The sequence below is a fragment of the Canis aureus genome, chromosome 3 (genome assembly GCF_053574225.1).
Source record: "Canis aureus isolate CA01 chromosome 3, VMU_Caureus_v.1.0, whole genome shotgun sequence".
NCBI lineage: Eukaryota > Metazoa > Chordata > Mammalia > Carnivora > Canidae > Canis > Canis aureus.
The window spans coordinates 66,529,648-66,553,986 of NC_135613.1; the positions used below are offsets into that span (position 1 = coordinate 66,529,648).

General features: G+C 46.9%; 1 protein-coding gene and 1 long non-coding RNA gene across 13 annotated transcripts in view; both read right to left on the reverse strand.

Annotated features, from left to right (window-relative positions):
- LOC144311214 (uncharacterized) overlaps nt 1-21,140 on the reverse strand; it is a 39,558-nt gene extending 18,418 nt beyond the window's left edge. For 4 of the 8 annotated variants that reach the window (XR_013376785.1, XR_013376787.1, XR_013376786.1 and 1 more), the window contains exons 1-2: nt 21,000-21,140; nt 20,577-20,906 (exon numbers count right to left, since the gene is read on the reverse strand). This is a non-coding gene — a long non-coding RNA (uncharacterized LOC144311214). The remainder of the gene's footprint in view (nt 1-20,576; nt 20,907-20,999) is intronic. The other 4 variants (XR_013376783.1, XR_013376784.1, XR_013376781.1 and 1 more) reach the window with 3 other exon arrangements.
- A 2,316-nt stretch (nt 21,141-23,456) lies between these two features.
- Nucleotides 23,457-24,339, reverse strand: part of RDX (radixin) — an 87,185-nt gene continuing 86,302 nt past the window's right edge. For all 5 annotated transcript variants that reach the window (XM_077893404.1, XM_077893407.1, XM_077893406.1 and 2 more), the window contains exon 17: nt 23,457-24,100. The gene's annotated coding sequence lies outside the window, so the exon portion shown is untranslated. The remainder of the gene's footprint in view (nt 24,101-24,339) is intronic.

The window sequence follows — 24,339 nt, forward strand, 5'->3', positions numbered from 1 at the left end:
GCACCCCTCTTGGCATGAATCAAGCCTACAATCCTACTAATGCCTCATCTAAGTAGGTTCGCTTCCCTTATTTTATACCCAACTGGGAATTGAAAATACTCATTTCATACGTAGTCACAAATCCAAAATGGGCTACTGATCTTCATGATGTAGCAAATTCATGTTTTGTGTCCATGTCTAAGAAACTTTTATCTCCAGATCAGAGAGGGGTTTTTTCCTTCATTGTTTTTCAGTTTTTCATTTTGCTTCTTGGGTTTTGTTTTACTAAAATCACCATCTGTCAGGTGTTTCCTTCCTCCACCCCCCACCCCCCACCTTAAGCTCTTGGCCTAGGATCTGGATTTAGGTAATTTATCTCCCCTCCGTCAGTAGATTTAACTACGCCCTTCAGCTGCAGTTGGCAGAGAACACAGCACATTCCAACTCCGTAGTCTGTTGGCAGCAGAGGTGGGACTGAGCATCCAAGGAAGCTACCCTGTGGACTAGTGCTAGTAGCTTAGTCCTTCCCCACCTCGTTCCTTTGTCTACAGAAAAAGGATTCATACAACCTGATGAGTCAGGTAATGCTGGGGAAAAGGAGATGGAAACAGCAGCAAAATTCCTATCCCTGGGTCTCATTAGCAGGACATATGTACTTAACCAGCATTTGTACCTCAGCCTCAGATGCTGGTTTAAAGACTTATTTTTAGAGAGAGCAAGCACACGCACATATGCAAGCAGGGAAGGGGCAGAGGGAGACAGGGAGAGAGAATACTAAGCAGGCCCCACACCCAGCAGGGAGCCCAGTGTGGGACCCAATCCCACAATCCTGAGTTCACGACCTGAGCCAAAAATCAAGAGTCCGGTGCACAACCGACTGAGCCACCCGGGTGCTGCTCGGCTCTAAGAGCTTTAAAGCAACCTTTGAAAAACTGCATTCCTATGTGCAACCCCCCACCAGCACCCACCACCCCCGTGGCCCCTGGAGACGGAGTCCTGCCACCCGCACCCTGTGCGGAGCTGGGCAGCCTCACCTGCTGGCTTCTGAGTGCGGAGCTAGACCCCGTGCACAGGCAGGTTCACGCGTGAGTCCACCTGGTGACTCTGTAAATGCTGGTGTGTAAACACACAGCCGTTTCCTGATGTTCACCTTCGAGCACTTGCCCCTGCGCAGCTGCGCTGCATACAGCTCTGCTGGCCAGAGTTCCGACTCCCACAGGGTCCTGGGACGATCCCAGTGGTGGCGTCTACTTCAGGAATGGCACTGTAACCCGTTGAAAGAGTTCTTGGCACCCTAGTTCCGTGCTACCCCCCACTGCGAGGCCTCCTAAAGACTCTTCTATGGATCCTAATAGGAAAGTAATGGAATAACAAAAATAAGAACACAGAAGGCAAAGCTTCTGGAAGCTCACAGCCCAGTAGGTCAGGGATGGCATTACCGCTCCCCCACCCCAGCCAGGGCCCTGGAGATGCCGCCGTCTGCACCCCAGCCCCCCTGACCTGAGTGGAAGGGGACGTCAGTCCCTCCCGATGGGAACCCCAGGGCCAATCTAGACAGAGCAGCATGTGCTTCGGTTGGTGGCTCAGCTGCACCAGGCACAGATCTGGGAAAACTTCTCATCTAATTGGGTGATTTTTCCCCCTTTGGGCATTTGCTCCTAGTTTATAACTAACTGCTCCCCTCAAATTTGGAGAGGGCTGGTGGGGAGACCACTCACATTTGAGGGCCCAGCACCACAGTTTGGTTAAACCACAGTCCTTTGCAGCAGACATTGCCACTTCTTAGAAATGAGAAGACTAAGACTCAGAAAGGACAAAGCACTTGCTCAGGGACATCTGGGTGGCTCAGCGCTTAGCGTCTGCCTTCGGCCCAGGGCGTGATCCCGGTCTGGGATCGAGTCCCACATCGGGCTCCCTGCAAGGGGCCTGCTTCTCCCTCTGCCTGTGTCTCTGTGTCTCTCATGAATAAATAAATAAAATTTAAAAAATAAATAAATAAAGCACTTGCTCAAAGAGAAATCCCTCTTCTTCTCAAATTCCCTTTTCTGTTCACTGTGCTGCAAGACAGCATTGGGAGTGCCCGTGGTCATGCTCCGCGCGGTTATTGTGCAAACATTTAGGAGTGACCTCCGTGCCAGGACCTCAGCGAGGGCAGGGGAGGCTAGGAAAAGCGGGACATGAGCTTGTGTCTGCACTTTAGGAGACCCCCTCGCATTCACTGCTCTGCTGTCACAGCCCCAGTCGTCCTGACGAGGGGTCACTCAGGTTGGAGGGAAAGATCGCCCGAGATCAGCCGTCCTGAGGTTTGTCTGGTGGCGCCAGCCCAGGCCACAGACCAACCAGCTGCCCAGGGCTCCCTGCTCAGGGCCTGGGAAGCCAATGACACTCTTCCTCTGGCCCAGGACTGGAGCCTGGACTCCTGGGTCCCTCCTTAGCGCCCCCTCTGGTCCTGGGGAGTAACAGGCAGCGAGTCCACTCACGCAGGAAGCCCTTCCTGGGTGCGCTTGGAGACTCCTATGAGGCCCACTGCAAACACAACAGCTTTCATGCGAAGGAGCTGCCATCTGCAGTTCCCAGGCCATCTATTTGCACAAATTCAGCAGGAGATTAGAGCCAGACAAGCTTAATTAGGTGACCCAGCAGATGCCCTTCTGTTCCCCAGGACAGCTCAATGAGGGACAGAAAGCTCAAAGCGCAGGAAGTACAATACAGAAGTTGTCAGCCCGGCCCAGCCCCCCGCAGCCCCGCGCCCCCGCCGGCCCCTGACACTGGTCCCAGGCCACAGGCTTTTCCGCGCCTCACCTTGAGCTCTCCTCTCCCCACTCTACTTTCCAAACCTGTACTTACTATTCATTTGAGTAGCTTGCAGATGTGCAGGTGGAAGATTCGGGGGGATGGCCAACCCAATTTGAACCACATGAAAGGCCGCCCAGCCCTCTCCGCGGGGACCTAGGGCTTTGCTGTGTACGGACCGAACGGCCGAGGCTGGGACAGAGCCCGCTGCACGTCGTGAATACGGCGCGCATCAAAATGCTGTGAATCCCGAATCCGTCAAGGGAGACGCAGAGCGAGTGCACGGTCTGCTGGTCCAAGCTCCGCGTCACGGCCCATGTGGCACCCCGGTGGCGGGCAGCACGGGACCAGCCCGAGCGGGACTGGAGGCCACCGTGGCCCGGGGGCAGTGCAGCGAGGCTCCACCAGCCCCGGGGCCCTTCACACGCTGCCCTCCCACCCTCCCCGCTTCCCAGTCATCCAGAAAGTTCAGGACTCTCAGCTCTGCTCTTCCCCTTCCCCAGCCGGAGGTTGCCTGGTGACACTAGGCTCACCAGGTGGCGGCGGTCATGGGGCCGGGGAAAGGGGACGGTGGCAGCCGGCTCTGGAAGATCCTGATACACAGACTTGTGGTGCCAGCTCCCAGGCGGGTAGCAGGAAATGCCGCCTGGCCAAGGGGGTGGTGCAGGGAACACCGGGGTCCAGCCAGAAGCTCTGGGGGGCTGCGAAGGTACGTGCGCATCGGGGACGCAGCAGCCAGGCTCCGGAGGTCCTGGCGGCGGCCCGCGGACATGGCCCAGGCAGCGGCCGCTGCGGCGCCCACCTGGGGCCCCTCGGCCACCTCTGCTAACCTGCAGGGGCAAACAGCACCCCGTCGGCCCAGGTCGGGGTTCGCCGCCCCCCCGGGAAGCTCTGCCCGCACGAGCCTGCCGGCCCCTGCCGCGGGGCTCACTGTCCCCGGAGGAGGCGCGCTCTGCCCGGCGCGGGCTCTTTCTGCTGGTAAAGCGGAGCGTTGCAGCTCGCGGCAACCCCCGGGCGAAGCCGGAAAAGGAACTGCAGCTCCAGGACGCCTCCCCACCCCCCCCACCCCTACCCCCACCCCCCCACCCCCCCGCTGGCAGCCCCTGCACCGCGACGGCGGCACGAGCGGGCTCCAGCCCCCAGCCTGCCGCCCCGCCAGCCCCGGGCCCCAGATGCCCCGGGGCACAGGAAAAAAAAAAAAAGATGCAGTTAAAATAGGAGAGAGGATGCAGCCCTGGAACTGTGCCCGCGGGGAGCGGCGGGGCCCTGCGTGGGCCGGGCCTGGCGGGCGCCCCGTGCGCTCAGCCCTTCCCCCGCCGGCGCGGGAGCAGGTCGGGGCCCACGGCTGACCCGTCGCCTCACCGAGGCCCAGGTGTCGAGGCACAGCAGCCCCAGCCAACCCCCCAGCGCAGCCCCGGACTGATACACGGGGGACGTCCCTGCTCGGCGCCAACTACCGCTACCGCCGTCTCGCCCAAGTGACCCGGGCGCAAAGCAACCTGGAGCACCCCAGGCCCACGCTCGTTCAGCTCCAGAGGACTCGCAGAGCATTCCAGGACCCCCCCACCCTCCTCAAGCTGGCACTCGGCGCGGTTTCAGCAATCCGGCCAGGATTCCATATGTGTGGGATATACCGGGATCCCCTAACCCACACCTACCTTGGCTATAGCCACCCTGCCAGGGAACCCCAGCCTGCACCCATATCAACTCCAGCCACCCCACAGGGGTGTCCCCTGCACACAGGACCTCAGGGCCTCCCTGACCTGCACCCTCTTCAGCTTCCCATATCTTAGAAGGGAACCCTCTGTGCAGATAGCCCTGGGACTACCCAGGTTGCACGCACTCAGGTTTCACATTTCCTACCAGGACACCCTGTGCAGAGAGCCTAAGACTACCCCCAAAACATGCTCAAATAGCTTCAGCTGTCCAACCAGGAACTCCATGTGTGGAGAGCCAAGAGACCACCCTAGCCCACTGCCTTGTCTGCTCCAGCCATCACACCACATAGGCCCCAGCACAGAGTGCCCCCGGACCCCCAAGCGATGCCAACCACAGCTCCAGCCAAGCTAGCCAAAATCACCAAACATACAAAATGAGATACCCATGCACAAGATCGTTCCATCAGATTTAACAGTAGTAGCTGTTGCATGCACATAATTCACAGGAACAAACACAAAAAGTCAAGTAAAGTAAGAAGAAAAAGGAATAGGCTTCAAATAAAATAAGAAAGAACCTCAGGAAAAGGAATGAAATAGAGAAAAGCAACCTATCTAATAAAGGATTCAAAGAAATGGTCATAAAGATGCTCACCTGGGACACCTGGATGGCTCAGTGCTTCAGCATCTGCCTTTGGTCCAGATTGTGATCCTGGGGTCCTGGGATGGAGTCCTGCATTGGGTTCCCTGCTTCTTCCTCTGCCTATGTCTCTGCCTCTCTCTGTGTGTCTCTTATGAATAAATAAATAAAATCTTAAAAAATAATGATAATAGGGATGCTTACCCAACTGGAGACAAGAGTGGATGAACTCAGGGACAGCTTCAATAAAGAGAGAGAAAATGGAAACAAGAGATGATCAGAATTGAAGAATAACTGAAATGAAAATGAGCACTGGGTGTTATTCTGTATGTTGGCAAATTGAACACCAATAAAAAATAAATTTATTATTAAAAAAAAGAAAAATAAACCAAATATCAACATACTAGAGAATGTGGAAGAAAGAATCTGATCTGGAAGACAGGGTAATGGAAAGCACCCATGTGGTACAACAAAAAGAAAATAATAATTCTTTTTAAAGATTTAATTTGAGAGAAAGAGGGAGAGGGAGAGAGAGAGCAAGAGAGTGAGAGAGAGAGAAAGAGAGAGAGAGAGCAGTGGGGAGAGGGAGAAACAGACTTCCCTCTGAGCAGGGAGCCCAACATGGGACTCAATCCCAGGACTCCAAGATCATGACCCGAGCCAAAGTCAGATGCTTAATCGACTGAGCCACCCAAGTGCCCTGAAAAACAGAATTTTTAAAATGATAAATTAATGGATATTATGGAAAATATCAAGAGAATATGCATGTTTGGGGGGTTCCAGAAAGAAAAGAAAATGAGAAAGAAGAGGGTAGAAAATTTATTTGAAGAAACAAGAGCCGGAAAATTCCCTAATGTGGAAAAGGAAACAACATCTAGGTTCACGAAGCACAGAGGGACCCAAAAAACATGAATGCAGAGAGGTTTACGCTACAACATATAATCATTAAACTGTCAAAGATTAAAGATGAAGAGAGAATTTTAAAAGCAGCAAGAGAAAAGCGACTAGTTATGTACAACAAAAACCCTGCCAACTAATACACTGGCAACTGATTTTCCAGCAGCAGATGCACAGGCAGAAAGGAACGGTGTGGTAGGAAAATCCTACAACCAAAAGCACTATACAAGCAAGGTTACTATTCAGAATTGAAGAAAAGATAGAGTTTCCCAAACAAAAAACTGAAGAAATTTATCACCACTAAACCAGCTTTACAAAAACTGGTAAAGGGGAGGAGGGGCAAGATGGTGGAAGAGCAGGGTCCCCAGGTCACCCGTCCCCACCAAATTACCTAGATAACCTTCAAATCATCCTGAAAATCTGCGAATTCGGCCTGAGATTTAAAGAGAGACCAGCTGGAACGCTACAGTGAGAAGAGTTCGCGCTTCTGTCAAGGTAGGAAGACGGGGAAAAAGAAGTAAAGAAACAAAAGGCCTCCAAGGGGGAGGGGCCCCGCGAGGAGCCGGGCTGAGGCCGGGGCGAGTGTCCCCAGGACAGGAGAGCCCCGTCCCGGAGGAGCAGGAGCTGCACCGACCTTCCCGGGCAGAAAGGGGCTCGCGGGGAGTTGGAGCAGGACCAGGAGGGCGAGGATGCCTTCGGGCTCCCGGGGACACTAACAGACACCTGCGCCCCGGGAGAGTGCGCCGAGCTCCCTAAGGGCTGCAGCGCGCACGGCGGGACCCGGAGCAGCTGAAGGGGCTCGGGGGTGGCTCTGCGGAGGGGGCTGCGCGGCCCGGGAGCAGCTCGGCCGGGCTCGGGCAGAGGAAGAGGCTCCGTGCGGAGGGGCCTGCGCGGTTCCAGGAGCAGCTCGGAGGGGCTCGGGCGGCAGCTCCGCGGAGGGGGTTGCGCGGCCCGGGAGCGCGAATCCATAGCACAGGATCCGGAGCACCGGGCGCCGGGACACAGCCCAGGATCCCGCCTCCCCCGGGACAGGCAGAGGCCGGGAGGGCCCAGGACAGCAAGGACGCTCCTGCTCGGAGCTGAGCAGAGCAGCGGCCCCGCCCGGAGCCTCCAGGCCCTGCAGAGGAGAGCTCCGGAGTTACAGCCGAGGCTGACTCCAGGGCTCCAGAGCTGCCCCGCCACTGGGGCTGTTCCTCCTGGGGCCTCACGGGGTAAACAACCCCCACTGAGCCCTGCACCAGGCAGGGGCACAGCAGCTCCCCCAACTGCTAACACCTGAAAATCAGCACAACAGGCCCCTCCCCCAGAAGACCAGCTAGACGGACAAGTTCCAGGGGAAGTCAAGGGACTTAAAGTACACAGAATCAGAAGATACTCCCCCGTGGTTCTTTTTTGTTTTTCATTTCTGATTGCTCTCCCCCCACCTTTTTTTCCCCTTCTTTCTTTTTCTTTCTCTTTTTCTTCTCTTTTTTCTTTTTTTCTTCCTTTTTTCTTTTTCTCTTTTCTTTCCTTCTTTCTCTCTCTTTTTCTCCTTTTCCCAATACAACTTGCTTTTGGCCACTCTGCACTGAGCAAAATGACTAGAAGGAAAACCTCACCTCAAAAGAAAGAATCAGAAACAGTCCTCTCTCCCACAGAGTTATAAATCTGGATTACAATTCAAGGTCAGAAAGCCAATTCAGAAGCACTATTATACAGCTACTGGTGGCTCTAGAAAAAAGCATAAAGGACTCAAGAGACTTCATGACTGCAGAATTTAGATCCAATCGGGCAGAAATTAAAAATCAATTGAATGAGATGCAATCCAAACTAGAAGTCCTAACCATGAGGGTTAACGAGGTGGAAGAACGAGTGAGTGACATAGAAGACAAGTTGATGGCAAAGAGGGAAACTGAGGAAAAAAGAGACAGACAATTAAAAGACCATGAAGACAGATTAAGGGAAATAAACGATGGCCTGAGGAAGAAAAACCTACGTTTAATTGGGGTTCCCGAGGGCGCCGAAAGGGACAGAGGGCCAGAATATGTATTTGAACAAATCCTAGCTGAAAATTTTCCTAATCTGGGAAGGGAAACAGGCATTCAGGTCCAGGAAATAGAGAGATCCCCCCCTAAAATCAATAAAAACCGTTCAACACCTCGACATTTAATAGTGAAGCTTGCAAATTCCAAAGATAAAGAGAAGATCCTTAAAGCAGCAAGAGACAAGAAATCCCTGACTTTTATGGGGAGGAGTATTAGGGTAACAGCAGACCTCTCCACAGAGACCTGGCAGGCCAGAAGAGCTGGCAGGATATATTCAGGGTCCTAAATGAGAAGAACATGCAACCAAGAATACTTTATCCAGCAAGGCTCTCATTCAAAATGGAAGGAGAGATAAAGAGCTTCCAAGACAGGCAGGAACTGAAAGAATATGTGACCTCCAAACTAGCTCTGCAAGAAATTTTAAGGGGACTCTTAAAATTCCCCTTTAAGAAGAAGTTCAGTGAAACAATCCACAAAAACAAGGACTGAATAGATATCATGATGACACTAAACTCATATCTGTCAATACTAACTCTGAACGTGAATGGGCTTAATGACCCCATCAAAAGGCGCAGGGTTTCAGACTGGATAAAAAAGCAGGACCCATCTATTTGCTGTCTACAAGAGACTCATTTTAGACAGAAGGACACCTACAGCCTGAAAATAAAAGGTTGGAGAACCATTTACCATTAAAATGGTCCTCAAAAGAAAGCTGGGGTAGCCATCCTTATATCAGATAAACTAAAATTTACCCCGAAGACTGTAGTGAGAGATGAAGAGGGACACTATCTCATACTTAAAGGATCTATCCAACAAGAGGACTTAACAATCCTCAATATATATGCCCCGAATGTGGGAGCTGCCAAATATTTAAACCAATTAATAACTAAAGTGAAGAAATACTTAAATAATAATACACTTATACTTGGTGACTTCAATCTAGCTCTTTCTACCCTCGATAGGTCTTCTAAGCACAACATCTCCAAAGAAACGAGAGCTTTAAATGATACAAAAACTGGTAAAGGGACTTCTTTAAGTGGAAAGGAAAGACCATAATTATTTTAAAAATTATAAAAGAAAAACTTCATGAGTAAAAAATATATAGTAAAGGGAGTAGATCAATCACTTATGAAGCTAGGATAGAGGCTAAAAGACTAAAGTGGTAAAATCAATTATATCTAAAAAATTAGTTAAGGGACCCACAAAATAAAAATATGTAAAACATGACAGCATACATATAAAATGTAGAGGGGAATAAAGTGGAGTTCTGAATGTTTTTGAATTGGAGAGAATTGGGAATAAAATGGAGTTCTAGAATATTTTTGAACTTTAATAATTATAAATTCCATATACAATGCTACATACTTAGGATGTTATATATGAACTTAATGGTGACCTCAAACCAAAAACCTGTAAAAATATATACAAAATATAAAAAGAAACTCAAGCATAACACTAACAAAACTCATAAATCACAAGACAGCAAGAGAAACAGGGACAGAAGAGTAACAAAAACAACTAGAAAACAATTAACAAAATGGCAATAAGTAAATACCTATCAGTAATAACATTTTAAAATTTTATGTAAATTTAGTTAACATATTATGTATCATTCATTTTGGAGGTAGAGTTTAATTATTCATCAGTCTAATATAACACCCAGTGTTCATTACATCACGTGCCCTCCTTAATGTCCATCACCCAGTTACTCCATCCCCAACTCCCCCCCTCCCGCTGCCTCCCCTCCAGCAAACCTCAGAGCAATAATTTTAGATGTATTTATTTAAATGCTCCAATCAAAAGACAGAGTGACAGAATGGATTTTTAAAAGACTCATCTATAACTCACTTCAGACCTAAAGAAACAAACAGATTGAAAGTCAGCATCTTCCATGTAAATGAAAGAGAGAAAAAAGTCCGGGGTAGGAATACTTATATCAGACAAAACAGGCTTTTAAATAAAAGTGGAACAAGAGACAAAGAAGAGCATTACAGAGGAATAATCCAACAATAGTATACAGCAATTATAAATTCACCCTGTATTAAAGCAAATGAATGCATAAGGAAATATTAACAGGCAAAAAGGGAGAAGTTGATAGCAATACAATAAAAGTAGGGACCTTATAGTCCACTTACATTGATGGATAGAACATTCAGGAAGAAAATCAGTTAGCAAACAGTATCTGTGCTGAAAGGGAAAAATCTGCAGCCAAGAATACTCTATTCGGAAAGAGTGTCACTCAGAATAGAAGGGGAGATGAGGAGTTTCCTAGACAAAAATGGAAAGAGTTTGTGACCACTAAACCAGCCCTGTAACAAATATTAAAGGGAATTATTTGAGTGAAAAGGAAAGACTAAGTGATGGTATGAAAAGTAGGAAACACAAAAGCAGTAAAACTAAGTATTTTTGTAAGAAATCAGTCAAGGGATTCACAAAATAAAAGGATGTAAAATATGACACTGTATACCGAAAATGTTGGGGGTGTGGGGTGGGAATAAAGAATGCGTTCAAAGTTAAGTAACCCTTAACTTCATATAGACTGCTATATGCAGATGATATATACAAACCTAGCGATAACCACAAATTACAAACCACTAATAGATATGCCAAACATAAAGAGAAAGGAATCCAAGAATATCATTAAAGAAAACTAGCAAATCATAAAAGAGCAAGAAAAGGATTAGAGTAAAACTACAAGAAAATGCCAAAACTTGTAGCCAAAGGACAGTAAATACATATCAATAATTACTTTGAATATAAATGGACTACATGTCCCAATCAAAAGATACAAAATAATGGTGGGGATTAAAAAACAAGACCTGTCCATTTGCTGCCTACAAGAGACTCATTTCAGACCTAAAGACACTTGCAGATTGAAAGTGAGGGGATGGAGAAACATTTATCATGCAAATGCATTTCAAGAGGAACCCAGAGTAGCAACAATTTTATCAGACAAAATAGACCTTAAAACAGACTATACAGAGACCTGGACATGATGTAATAATAAAGAGGACAATCCAATAAGAAGATATAACAATTAAAACATTTATGCATGCAACATGGGAGCACCCAAATACATGAGATAGTTAATAACAAACATAAAGGACTAATCAATAGTAATTCAGTAATAGTAGGGGACTTTAACACTCCACTTACATCAATGGACAGATTATCCAAACAGAAAATCAACAAGGAAAGAGTGGCGTTGAATGACACATTGGACCAGATGGATTTAATGGATTTATTCAGAACATTCCATCCTCAAACAGTGGAATACACATTCTTGTCAAGTGCACATGTAACATTCTCCAGAATAGATCGCATATTAGGCCATAAAACAAGCCTCAACAAAATTCAAAAAGATCAAAGTCATACCATGCATCTTTTCTGACCACAATGCTATAAAACTATAAACCACAAGAAAAAAATTCTAGAAAGACCACAAATACATGGGGTTTAAATAACATGCTACTCAATAACAAATAGATCTAGAAATTAAAGAAGAAATTTAAAGAGTATGTGGAAACAAAAATGAAAACACAATGATCCAAGACCTTTGGGACACAGTAAAAATAATTCTAAGAAAGAAGTTGATAGCAATACAGACCTTCCTCAAGAAGCAAGAAATAACTCAATATTACACCCAAAAAAGCTAGAAAAAGAAAAACAAACAAAACCTAAAACTAGCAGAAGAAGGGAAATGATAAAGACTAGAGCATAAATAAATGATATAGAAACTAAACAATAGAACAGACCAATGAAACCAGGAGCTTGTTCTTGGAAAAGATCAATCAAATTTATAAACTACTAGCTTGACTCATCAAAAGAGAGAGAAAGGACTCAAATTCACAAATGAAAGTGGAAATAGCCAAAACCACAGAAATATAAACAATTTTTCAGAGATTATGAAAACCTATATGCCAACAAGTTAGAACCAAGAAGAAATGAATAAATTCCTAGAGACATAGAACCTACCAAAACTGTAACAGGAAGAAATAGAAAATTTGGACAGATTGTCAGCAAGAAGACTGAATCAGTAATAAAATAACTCCTAGTAAATAACAGTCCAGGACCAGACAGCTTCATAGGTGAATTCTACCAAATATTCAAAGAAGAATTAATACCTATTCTTCTCAAACTATTCTGAAATATAGAAGGAAAAATTCCAAGTTCATTCTATAAGACTTGCATCATCCTGATACCAAAACCAGATCAAAATACCACCAAAAAAAGAGAGAGAAAGAAAACAGCAAACTAACATCTCCATAGATGCAAAAATCCTCAACAAAAGTCTAGCAAACTGAGTCCACCAATGCATTAAAAGAAATCATTCACCAAGATCAAGTGGGATTTATTCCTAGGATGCAAGGGTGGTTCAATATTTGAAAAGCAACCAATGTGTTATATCACACAATAAGACAAAGGATAAAAACCACATGATCATATTAATAGATGCAGAAAAAGCATTTGACAAAGTACGACATCCACTCATGATAAAAGCCCTCAGCAAAGTTGGTTTAGAGGGAATATATCTCAACACAGGAAAAACCCACAGCTCACATTATATTCAATGGGGAAAAAAAACAGAGCTTTCCCCCAAAGGTCCAAAACAAGACAAGGATGTCCACTGTCACCACTTTCAACCTAGTACTGAAAATCCTAGCCACAAAAATCACACAAGAAAAAGAAACAGAAGGCATCCAAATTGATTAAGGAAAAAGTAAAACTGCCACTATTTGCAGAGGACATGATGCAAATATAGAAAGACCACCAAAAAGCTATTAGAACTGATAAATCAGTAAAGTCACAGGATACAAAAATCAATGTGCAGAAATCTGTTAATTATCTATATGCTAATAATGAAGCAACCCAAAGAGAAATTAAGAAAACAATGCCATTTACAATTGCACCAAAAATAATAAAATATTTAGGACTAAACCAAGGAGGTAAAAGACCTATTCTGAAAACTATAAACACTGATGAAGGAAATCGAAGATGACACAAACAAATGAAAAGACATTTCATGCTCATGGCTTGGAATAACAAGTATTGTTAAAATGTCTATACTACCCAAAGCAATGTACATGTTTAATGTAATCCCTAAGAAAATACCAATAAGCATTTTTCATAGAAGTAGAACTCACAATCCTAAAATTTATATGGAACTGAAAAAGACTCCAAATGGCCAAAATAATTTTGAAAAAGAATAACGGAGCTGGAAGTATCACAATTCCAGACTTCCAGTGATATTACAAAGCTGTGTAATCGAAACAATATGATACTGGCACTAAAAGAGGCCCATGAGGTCAACGGAACAGAGGAGAAAACCCAGAAATAAACCCAAAATTATATGGTCAATTAATCTTCATTGAAGAAGGAAAGAATATCCAATGGAAAAAAATACTTTTTTCAATAAATGGTGTTGAGGAAACTGGAGAGCTACCTGCAAAAGAATGAAACTGGACCACTTTCTTACACCACACACAAAAATAAACTCAAAATCGATTAAAGTCCTAAATGTGAGACCTTAAACCATGAAAATCCTAGAACAGAGCTGAGGCAGTAATATCTCTGACAATGGCCATAATAGCATTTTTCCAGATGTGGCTCCTGAAGCAAAGGAAATAAAAGCAAAAATAGATTTTTAGGACATCAGAATACAAAGCTTCTGCACAGACAGGAAACAACCAACAAAACCAAAAGACAACCTAGGAGAAGATATTTGCAAATGACATATCCAATAAAGGGTTAGTACCCAAAATATATGAAGAACTTCTACAACTTAACACCCAAAAAATAAATAACCCAATTTAAATGTGGGCAGAAGACACGAATAGCAATTTCTTCAAGAAGACACCCAGATGGCCAACAGGCATATGAAGAGATGCCCAACATCAGTCATCATCAGGGAAATACACATTAGAACCACTATGAGATATCACCTCACACCTGTCAGAATGGCTAAAGTCAGTAACCCAGGAAATAAGAAGTGCTGGTAAGGATGTGGAGAAAAAGAGACCCTCTTGCACTGTTGGGAATGCAAACTAGCGCACTCACTGTGCAACACAGTATGGGGATTCCTCAAAGAGTTAAATATAGAACTTCCCAATAACCCAGTAATCATACTACAGGGATTTACCCCCAAAATACAAAAACACTATTTTGAAGAGATACATGCACCCCTGTGTTTACTGCAGCATTATTTACAATAGCCAAACTATGGAAGCAGCCTAAGTGTCCCTTGATAGATTAATACAGAAGATATAATACACACACAATGGAATATTATTCAGCCATAACAATAAAATTTTGGATGGAACTAGAGAGTATAATGCTAGAAAGTATTATGCTAAGCAAAATAAGTCAGGAAAAAACAGAAACCATATGAGTTCACTCATGTGTGAAATTTAATAAAACAAATGAGCAAAGGGAGGGAAAAAAGGTGAAGCAAACCAAGAAACAGACTATTAACTCTAAATGCTGGGCACCAGCGGGGAGGTGGGCGGCAGGGGTGGGGGTGGGTAGAAGGTGAAACAGGTGATGAGGATGAAGGAGGCACTTGTGAGGAACACTGGTGTTGTATGGAAGTGTTGAATCACTATATGTGCACCCAAAACTATAAAGCATTATATGTTAACTATACTAAAATTAAAAACAAAAATTCAAGATTTACGTATATGATATGAAACTTCAATCTGTACTATGTAGTATCGCACAGTGTTTAAATGTACATGTGACTACACTGCCCACATTTCTCTAAAATTTAACTCCCAAGATACTACAGTTTTGGAGTGTCCTTTAGCTTTGATTTTTCACATTATCCCTTTCCTTGGATGCTTGATAATTAGAAATAGTCACTACCTCACAGGTCACATGTGAGGCCATGAAACAAGCCTCAATAAATGTAAGAAGCCTTAAAGCATAGCATGCATCTTTTCAAACCTCAAGTGTGAAGCTAGTAATCAATTATAAGGAAAAAAATAAAAACCAAAGAGAGTACATAATGAGATGTGCCCTGGGTGTTATATGTTGGCAAATTGAATTTAAAAACAAAAAAAAACAAAAAAAAACCAAACATGTCAGAGGCAAATAACAAGCTATTAACCAACCAATAGGACAACTAAAAATTCATCAGGAAATCAAAAACACATAAAAACAAATTTAAAAAAATGAAAATGAAAACACAATGGTCCAAAATTATGCATTCACATCAAAAGTTCTTTTTTTCACATCAAAAGTTCTAAGAGAGAAATTTAAAGCAATACAAGCACACATCAAGAAACAAAAATCACAAAAAATTAGTATTACAACTAAATGAACTAGAAAAAGAGTAAATCATAACATTAGTAGAAAAACTAAAATAATAAAGATCAAAGTTGAAATAAATGAAAGGAGAGATTAAAGAAACAAAAGGGAGGGAAAAAAATCAATGAAACCAAAGCTGGTTATTCAAAAAGGTAAATAAATTGATAAACTTTAAGCCAGATTCTTGAAGAAAAAGGAACAAAATCAATAAATTCAGAAATGAAAGAGCAAAAGTAATACTTGACACCACAGAAACAGAAACCATTAGAAGAGACTACTTTAAAAAATATGCTAAGATATTCAGTAACAAAAAGGAAACAAATTATAAAAATAAAATCTTCAAAAAATGGAAAATATGAACAGAAAAATTAGTAATGAAACTGAACAGGTGATCAAAAAACTCAACAAATAAAAGTCCAGGGACCTATGGGTTAAAAAACAAATGCAATGAAAAATTCAAGCAGCATTATTTTCTATTCTCAGGCTATTCCAAAAAAAAATTTTTTTTTCCAAAAAATTTTTTACAAGGATTCCAAACACATCCTTAAAAAAAAATTACCCAAGACCAAAACCACAGTCATTACAATAAAAGAAACTACAGGCAAATAAGCCAGATAAACATACATGAACCACAAAATAGTAGCAAACTACATTCAGAAATATATTAAAATAATCATTCAACACAAGCAATTCATATTTATTCCAAGAAATACAAGGATGATATTAGAAAATAAACAATATACCACATTTTATTAAAATGAAGGATAATGAAAAGGTGAATATCTCAATCGATGCAAGAAAGCAATGTCAACACTCCATATGAGTTGATCATGAAAACTCAAAAAAAGTGGGTTTTGAAGGAACATACCTCAGTTTAATAAAAGCCACGTGTTCCATACCCAATACCAAAATTGAGAAGACAATGTTCACTTTCACCACTTTGATCCAAGATAGTATTGCAAGTCCTAGCCACAGCAATCCCACAAAGAGAAGAAATAAAGGGCACCCAGATTGCTGAGGAAGAAGTAGAACTGTCCCTTGCAAGTGACATGATTCTATACCTAGAAAACTCTAAGGACTCCTCCAAAAGAACCATTAGAAGATGTGAATTCAAGAAAATGGTAGGATGCAAGATTCACACACAGAAATCTTTTGGGTTTCTATACACTAATCACCGAGTAGAAGAAAGACAAAAGAAGGAAATGATTCCAGGTCCATCGCATCAAAGAGAACAAAATACCTAGGCATCAACTCGACCAAGGAGGTGCAAGACCTGTACTCAGAAATCTACAAAACACACAGGAAGGAAACCGAAGAAGACACTATCAAATGGAAAGCTATTCCATGCTCGTGGAAAGGACCAATATTGTTCAAAAGTCCATCCTACCAAAAGCAACCTACAGATTCCAAGTCATCTGTATCAAAATACCAATAGCATTCCTTACAAAATAAGCAATCCTAAAATGTCTGTGGAACTGCAAGAGACCCCAAAGAGCCAAAGCAACCTGGAGAAAGAACAAAGCTGGACGTGTCACAGTCTCAGATTTCAAGGTTTACTGCAAAGCTAACAGAGTCAAAACAGTATGGTATTAGCACAAAAAGATGCATATGTCAATGGAACAGAACCGCAGCCCGAAAATAAACCCACACTCATGGTCAATCTATGACAAAGCAGGTGAGGACATACAACTGGGAAAGACAGGCTCCTCAATAAATGGAGTTGGGCTACCTGCAAAAGAAGAAAACATTCTGACACCAGGCACAACAATAAACCCACCATGGATTAAAGACCTAAATGTCAGACCTGAAACCATAAAACTTCTAGAAGGCACAGGCAGTAATCTCTTGGATGTCAGCCCAGGAACATTTTCCTAGACATGCCTCCTCAGGCAAAATAAAAATTAAAGAACACTGAAGCAAAAATAAATGATAGGGACTATACCAAAATGAAAAGCTTTCACACATTGAAGGAAACCAATTGAATGAAAAGGCAACCTACTGAATGGGAGATACAAATGATAGTTCCCATGAGGGCCTAATATCCAAAATATCTATCAAGAACTGATATGATTCAATACCAACCAGCCAGCCATTAATGATCCAATGGAAAATCAGGCAGAGGACCCGAACTAACATTTTTCTAAAGAAGACGTGCAGATGGCCAACAGGCACTTGAAAGGATCCTCAACATCACTAGTCATTAGAGAAATGGAATTGAAAAGTACTTGATATCACTTTTCCCCCTGTGCCCCCCATGAGAATGGTTGGTATCAAAAATGTGAAATTAATAAGTGTTGGTCAGAATGTGGAAAAAAATGGAATCCTCTTGCACAGTGGATAAGAACATCAAGTGGTGGAGACACCAGGGAAAGCAGTATGGAGGTTCCTCCAAAAATTAAAAGTAGAAATCTCATGCCATCCAGTAATTTTACTACTGTGTATTTACCAAATGTAACAAAAACACTAATTCAAAAATCATGTACATCCTATATGTTTATTGCATCATTATTTACCTTAGCCAATTAGGGAAGCAACCTGTGACTATCAATAGATGGTTAAGAAGCATTGGTATATATACCATGGAACATTGCTCAGCCATAAAGAGGGCGAAATTCTTGCCTTTGTTGAGAATCTGGAGATATGTGGGATCTAAATAACAAACCAACACAAGTAAACACAGAACAGACCATGATTGCCAGGTTGGGGGTTTTATGGTGGGACCGGCAAATAGGTGAAAGGGATTAAGAGGTACTACTTCCAGTTATAACATAAATTAGTCACAGTGATATAAAGGACTGCCTACGGAATACAGTCAGCAGTACCCTAACAGTGCTCTATAGTGACAGATGGCAACTACGCTTATGCTGTTGAGCACTGCATAATGTCTAGAACTGTGGAGTCTCTCTGTTATACGCTAGAAATGAATAGAAAATTGTAGGTCAACTCTGTTTCAATAATAGGTGTTCTAAAAATTGCATTCCCTGTGACCTGCCCCATTCTCCAGACTAATTCTCACTGTCTGACTAAACATGCAGTGTGTTCACTGTTCATCTCCCTGTACCGGAATGTAGACTCCATTAAGGCAGGGACTTGATCTATTTGAAGCTCAGGACCTACACGATGAACCAACGGACAAATTTCCTGTTGCCACATTCCAGGCATTACCTTAAAATGTGTCTAGATCTGGCTGAGTGAGCACAGCTGAGGTGGTAGCCAGGCTCCGGGCTACGCACACCTGCACGCACTCTGGGGCTCAGGGCTGTGGGTCCTAACTCTGCTTTCAGGCCATGAGCTACTTCACAGCCAGCAGCTCCTCAGGACCCCCTGCTACCTCATCCCGGCAGGAGGCAAGGGTGGGTGCGTGGGCAAGAAGCAGAAGGAGGAATCTCCCAGAGGAGATTGGGTGGGAGGGCCTCAGGGCTTGTCTAGGAAGGGGGCCATGGCTCCATACCCTAGTGTCTGACGTATGAATCAGAAGGGTATCCCCAGAGAGGACAATGGGCCCCATCAGGACTGTGCTACCCAGAGCTCAGCAACATCCCCCAACAGAGCAAGGAAAGGGAGGCATCCAGGGCCTGGGGGCCACACACATCAAGGTGGTAGATAATAGGGCACAGGGAGGTCATCAGCTCCGCCACCCATGGTGGCCACCCGGAGAAAAAGGCAGCTTGTACCCTCAGATGTTAGTCACCCTAGATGCAGACTCAGGACATACCCCACAGTCAACTCTTGATGATTTGGGTATAAGCCATCGGTCTCATGACCCTCCATATACCCTGGGCCTCTCCTTGTCCCTCTCAAAGCACCCCTCGACCTCCTGGCTGCCTCAGGACGAGGCCAGAGCCGGAGCGAGGACAGACGGTGGGATGAGACACAGCAGCGAGGCTCGCGGGGAGGACAGGCTGCAGCGTCCAATCCACTTGTCACTTGCACCCTCCCTGGCCCCGCACACAGCGATGGTCCTACATGCTGTGGACGGAGTAAGTCAGAGCGGGTATGTTCTCAGGGAACCTTCTTCCTCATTGGCGGGCGCAGGCATTCGTCAGAGCTCAGACCAGGTCTCTTCTGCTCTACCTGGGGTACTTTCTAGAACAAGCTGCCCAGGGCGAGAGCAGGCTGCCCCCAGGGAACAGTACACAACCACCAGCGCTCAGTTCATTTAAGCCAAAAGGAACCAAAAACGGGTTTCTGAGCAGCTACAGACTTCATCTGGGGAGAAAAATATGGGTGATAAAAATCAATCCATTCCTTTATAGGTGTGTAGACTTCAGTCCAGAGAGGTTAAAGCAGCTGCCCCAAGTCACACCGGAGAAAATGGTGCAGTTGGACTTCAAGGGAGGCTCATTTCCGACGGTAGGGCCAGCCGGCCGGGGGGACCCAGCGACAGGGGTCCCGGCTTGGTAAGGCTGGTGGCGCACCTCGGGCCGGCCCCACCCAGGAACCCGGGGGCGCCAAACGCGGGGTGAGGCACCAGGCCTGCCCGAAGGCCGGGGAGGAGGGTCCAGGCCAGCTGGGGTGCTCCCGCCACCCCTCACCCCTGCTCGCTTCTGCCTGTCATTCCTGCCCATAGTCCTGGGGCTGCGGCCGCACGCGGCGGCGGTCTCGGGGAGGGGACGCGAGCCCTGGGCACAAGGGCCGCCCCGGGCAGGGTCCCCATCGGGCCCCCGGACACTTCCCGGGCCCCCGCCCCTAGATGCCAGGGCCTCACACACCGCGTGTCCTCACGCAGTCAGTGCCCCGGGGCGGGGGGCGCGCAGACACCCCCGGGTGGGAGCCCTGGAGGCCGAGGCTGCTGCTGCGGACAGACGCGCCGGCCGGCCGCGGGGAGGTGGCACTACTTCTGGCCAGGGAAAGGCGAGAAGAGACGGGGGTCACTCCTGGGCCCCCAGGCCCTGCCCCCTGTGGCGGCGCCTGAAGGACCGCGTGTTCTGTATGGGGACAGGGCCGATGGGTCCCCGCGGAATTAAGGGGAACAAAACGGCCCAAAGACACCAGAACCAGGATGAGCCTCGGAGGTGTGGGCGCTGCCGGGGTCCGTGCGGGGGGCCTGGCCCAGCCGCACCCACGGAAAGGGGTGATGGGAGGCAGGGCTGGGCCAGGGCAGGACCAGGCTGGACAGGGCCCAAGTCAGCAGGGCAGATGGCGGACAGTGATTTTTAAGAACTCTGAGTTTTTAAGTGGGAGAAACCAGCCCCTAAAGAAGACCTGCTGAGGGAGTGCATCCCCGGGAGGTAGCAAAGGGTGAAAGCCTCTCGCCCCCGGCAGAGTCCAGAGAGCACTTACCTGAAGGGGGTGGGGGGGCCTAGTGGCTGAGAAAAGCCAGCGAGACTTTGGGGGATAAATGTTTTCTTTCTGGTCCTGCGTTCATCCCACTGGTACGTGCAGTTTTTTGAAGGCTCTTCAGACCGTCCACTGATATGCTAATGCGGGTGTCACAGCTCAGGGAAAGGTTCTCCAAGTGCACGAGCTTCGTCATTACTGCGGGCCCCTAAGTGCCTCTGCACAGAGCCCTACACGCTCTTACCAAAGGAGAGCTGCAAGAGGCTCCCAGATGCTGTTTCCACACTGGCATTTCGGGGCTGATCTATGGCTGGCATTGATTCATCGCATGTTCTACTTAGAACAGAAATGAGTGTAATTTATAACCATTTGTTCCTCCCCAAGGCCGCGGGCGAAAAGAGGATATTGATTTTTGGAGTTACTCACAGTGACCAGAGAAGGTTCGTCGGCTCCGGTTTAGTCAAGGACGCCCCGCTGACTCAGAGGCCAGGAGAACATTCGGTCCCGGAGATGGAGGGGGCCCTTAACCTTAAACAGAGCTTTCTCCCAGCCCAGAGCTCTGTCTCTAAATACAGCCCCCCCCCCCCCCCCAGCCAGGCACAACTGGGCTGCGCACCTGGGGATGTCCTAGAGACGCAAACTCTCCATCCCCACGCCTACCCGCCTACCCGGGGAGCAGAGACCAGAGACTCGGGGAGCAGAGCCCAGCATCTGTGTTCTAACAAATCCTCCAGGTGATCAGGATGCATGATAAAGTGAGAAGGGCTGTAATTCGTGGGGAATGAAAGTGAGAGAATCAGCAGCTGGAGGCCGGCAGGTCCCCTTTCTCACAGATGCAGCTGGTGCTGCAGAGCGCGGCTTGGGCGGTGGCTGCTGGGCCACCGCTGGACACGCTTCGCCCTCACGCGGGGACCGGCCTGCCTTGGAAACGAGGGCCAGAGGCGCAGAGGCGGCTGAGCTCCCTGCAGAGAGCCGGCTCCCACCGCGGGGAGGGGAGGCGAGCCCTGGGAGCCCCCCTCGCTCGGCTCCAAACCCACCAGTCAAGCGGCCCATCCGCCGAGCGCAGGACTGTGGCGCCCGACGCGAGGGAGGGAGGCGGCCCCCACCAGCCTGTGCCTCAACTCATCGTGTTGTGGACGATTGGTGACTGAAGTGACCGGCTTTTCTCCCTTTGGGTTGCTGCCCCCCTGTGAGGACCGACCAAGTCCGGCACTTGCCAAGGCCCAAGAGGAGCACTTCACGGCGCCGTCCCCCGCCAGAAAGTGGCTTCTTGGTCTGAGCCTTGCCCTTCCCAGTCTGGCCCAATGGCAGGTGTCAGCTGCCATCTCCTGCCCTCTGCAAAAGAGCCTGAGAAGAAACCCAGCCTGTGGGACGCCCGGGCCCGACGTGAGAGCCAGTCCCGTGGCTCCTTGGAAGTGGTTTGCCAGGGGGGCTTGACTTGGAGTCACCTCACTGAGCTTGTTAGCATCTGAAAGTGTGTCACCTTCCTCTCTCCTGCCTCTCCATTGCCCGTTTTTCACCCTCCCCACGACCTGGCCCTGGAGCAGTAGAGATATGCCCCCTTCCCTGGCCGGAGGAGAGCCTCAGGGAACAGAAAGGATCTCAGAAATTATTCAGTGCAAACAGCTCATTTTCGGGCAGATGAATGGGGCACAGGAGGCTGGAGGAACGCAGCCAGGCCCTGACCCCCCAGCAGAGGCGGAGCCTGCCTGCCCAGGCCTGAGACCCCGGGGCAGAGGGGTGGGGGGATCCCCAGCCTCCATAGCTCCATCAAAGGCTGAGGAACTCGTGGCTACACCACATTCTAACGAGGCTTATGTGCTGTCACACTCTCACCAGAGGCAACTGATCATTTGTCACATATCTTTTTAACACCCACCCCCATCAGCTGTCCTGGCCACACTGTGTCTGTGTGTAGACAAGGTCTGTGCCGAGTTCTCCCACGGGGGTACCCGCACTGTGCCCTCTTCACCCAGGGATCCCGAGCCGCAGGGTCCATGGAAAGGTGAAAGACAGCCTGGCACGACCGTCCGGATGGTTATCTGATCAGGGGCTCAGAGGACTCCACCTTGTGATTTCCTCAGGCGCTCAGTCTACGTAGTTCTAACATGACAAGTGGTTTTCCACATGCTGGCCCAGGACACGCAGCTTCCACTGCACCCCAGGGGCTGAAGATGTTACATTCTTACGTATTCATTTTACGCGGATTTCCACTTAGAAATCAAGGAGGAGCCTGAGAAACAGCAATCTGATGAGAAACCATAGCAATGTATGTGATTTCTCTTTTAAGTTGTAAAAATGCCTGATAACCAAAGATTTCAAATAAATTATGAGACCAGTGTGGGAGCAAATCCTCCTTGATCTGACAAACAGCATTATCTCTGCAAGATAAACAGGTGTCCCCTTTAGGAGGACACTGTTTCTAAAACTTGGCTAGTGCCCTTGAAAAACATCAAAAACAAAAAAAAGAAAGAAAGAAAAAAAGAAAAATATCAGAGACAGATGGACAAAGTGCAAATCATGTGGCATGTTTTGCATGTTTTTTTCTGAAAATCTTTATGAGGTAACTCTGTGCTTACAGGTGTCTGCCTTCTGACTGTAGAGCAGCACATTCTTGGAGGGACTGTTAAAGCCGCTCACCGTGCAAGCTGCCACCCGATCCTCAGAGGTCCAGCCTTGGACATTCGAGCCACCTCAGAGCACCAGGAAGAGTGCCACTTAGTGAATTAATAATGCTGCTTCACATCCCAGCTCCACCACCATACTCCCCAAGCTTCCTTCTCCAAACACTGGCCAACTCCAAACTAATGCTCTGTGAAATCAGAGAGGATGAGAACCAGATAGGAGGATGCGGGGGCAGGAGGAAAGGAATGCCCCCCTGGCTGATGTTAGAATGTATTTATTAGAATGTATTTATTGCTACATTTATGTACAATTATACAAACAGCCCAGACAGGAAAGGGAATGTTGCATTGAGTTCTCCAGATTCCACACATGTGCACAAGTAAACAGACCTGTACGCCGCTAAGTTTGCTCTCAGTTCAAAGCCAAAACTAGGTCACATACATTTTCTGAAAAAGTGGGCAATTCTTGGGAATTGTCTCCATGTATCCCTCCTTCTTTACAAGCTAGTCATGCAGAAAAAAAGTGGGTTCTCAGAAGCGAATGCCCTCAGGCATCTCTGTAGAGGGCGGTGCCTTGAGGACAGGATGCAGTGGGCGCAGGCCTGGGGCTGCAGGTGCAGCGGGGCAAGTCCCAATCCCAGCCCACCTTCCTAAGGTCTGCCCCCAGGAGAGGCCATGGGGGGAGGGGGAGGTTGGAGAGAGAGACAGAACAGCAAAAGAGGGAAAACCAACAGGAAACTGAGATGTGAAGAGAACCATCAGCCAGAGCCCAGGTGGAAGTGATGCTTGTCCATCTGGTTCCAGCTAAGAGTCCAGATTTGGGGGAATGTACACATTCGGGATGGCAGGCATGTCTTGGCATGTCCTCATCCTACAGCTCGCTGTGTATCAGACGCCAGGGACCTGCATGAAGACAGTGGACAGGAGCGTGAGGCAAGAAGGAAGACGACTAAACTGAAATATGATCCTACTGGCTAAAGAGGGCCCCAGACATCTTCCCACATTTCACAGGTAACGCAGAACCATGCACGGTGGAGTGCACTGCTGACTCATGAAGTGGGGCCGGAGCGCTCAGGACACTCAGGGAATACAGGCTGTACCACAGCAGAGGGGCTGCCCAGCCTCCACTCGGACCTCGACCC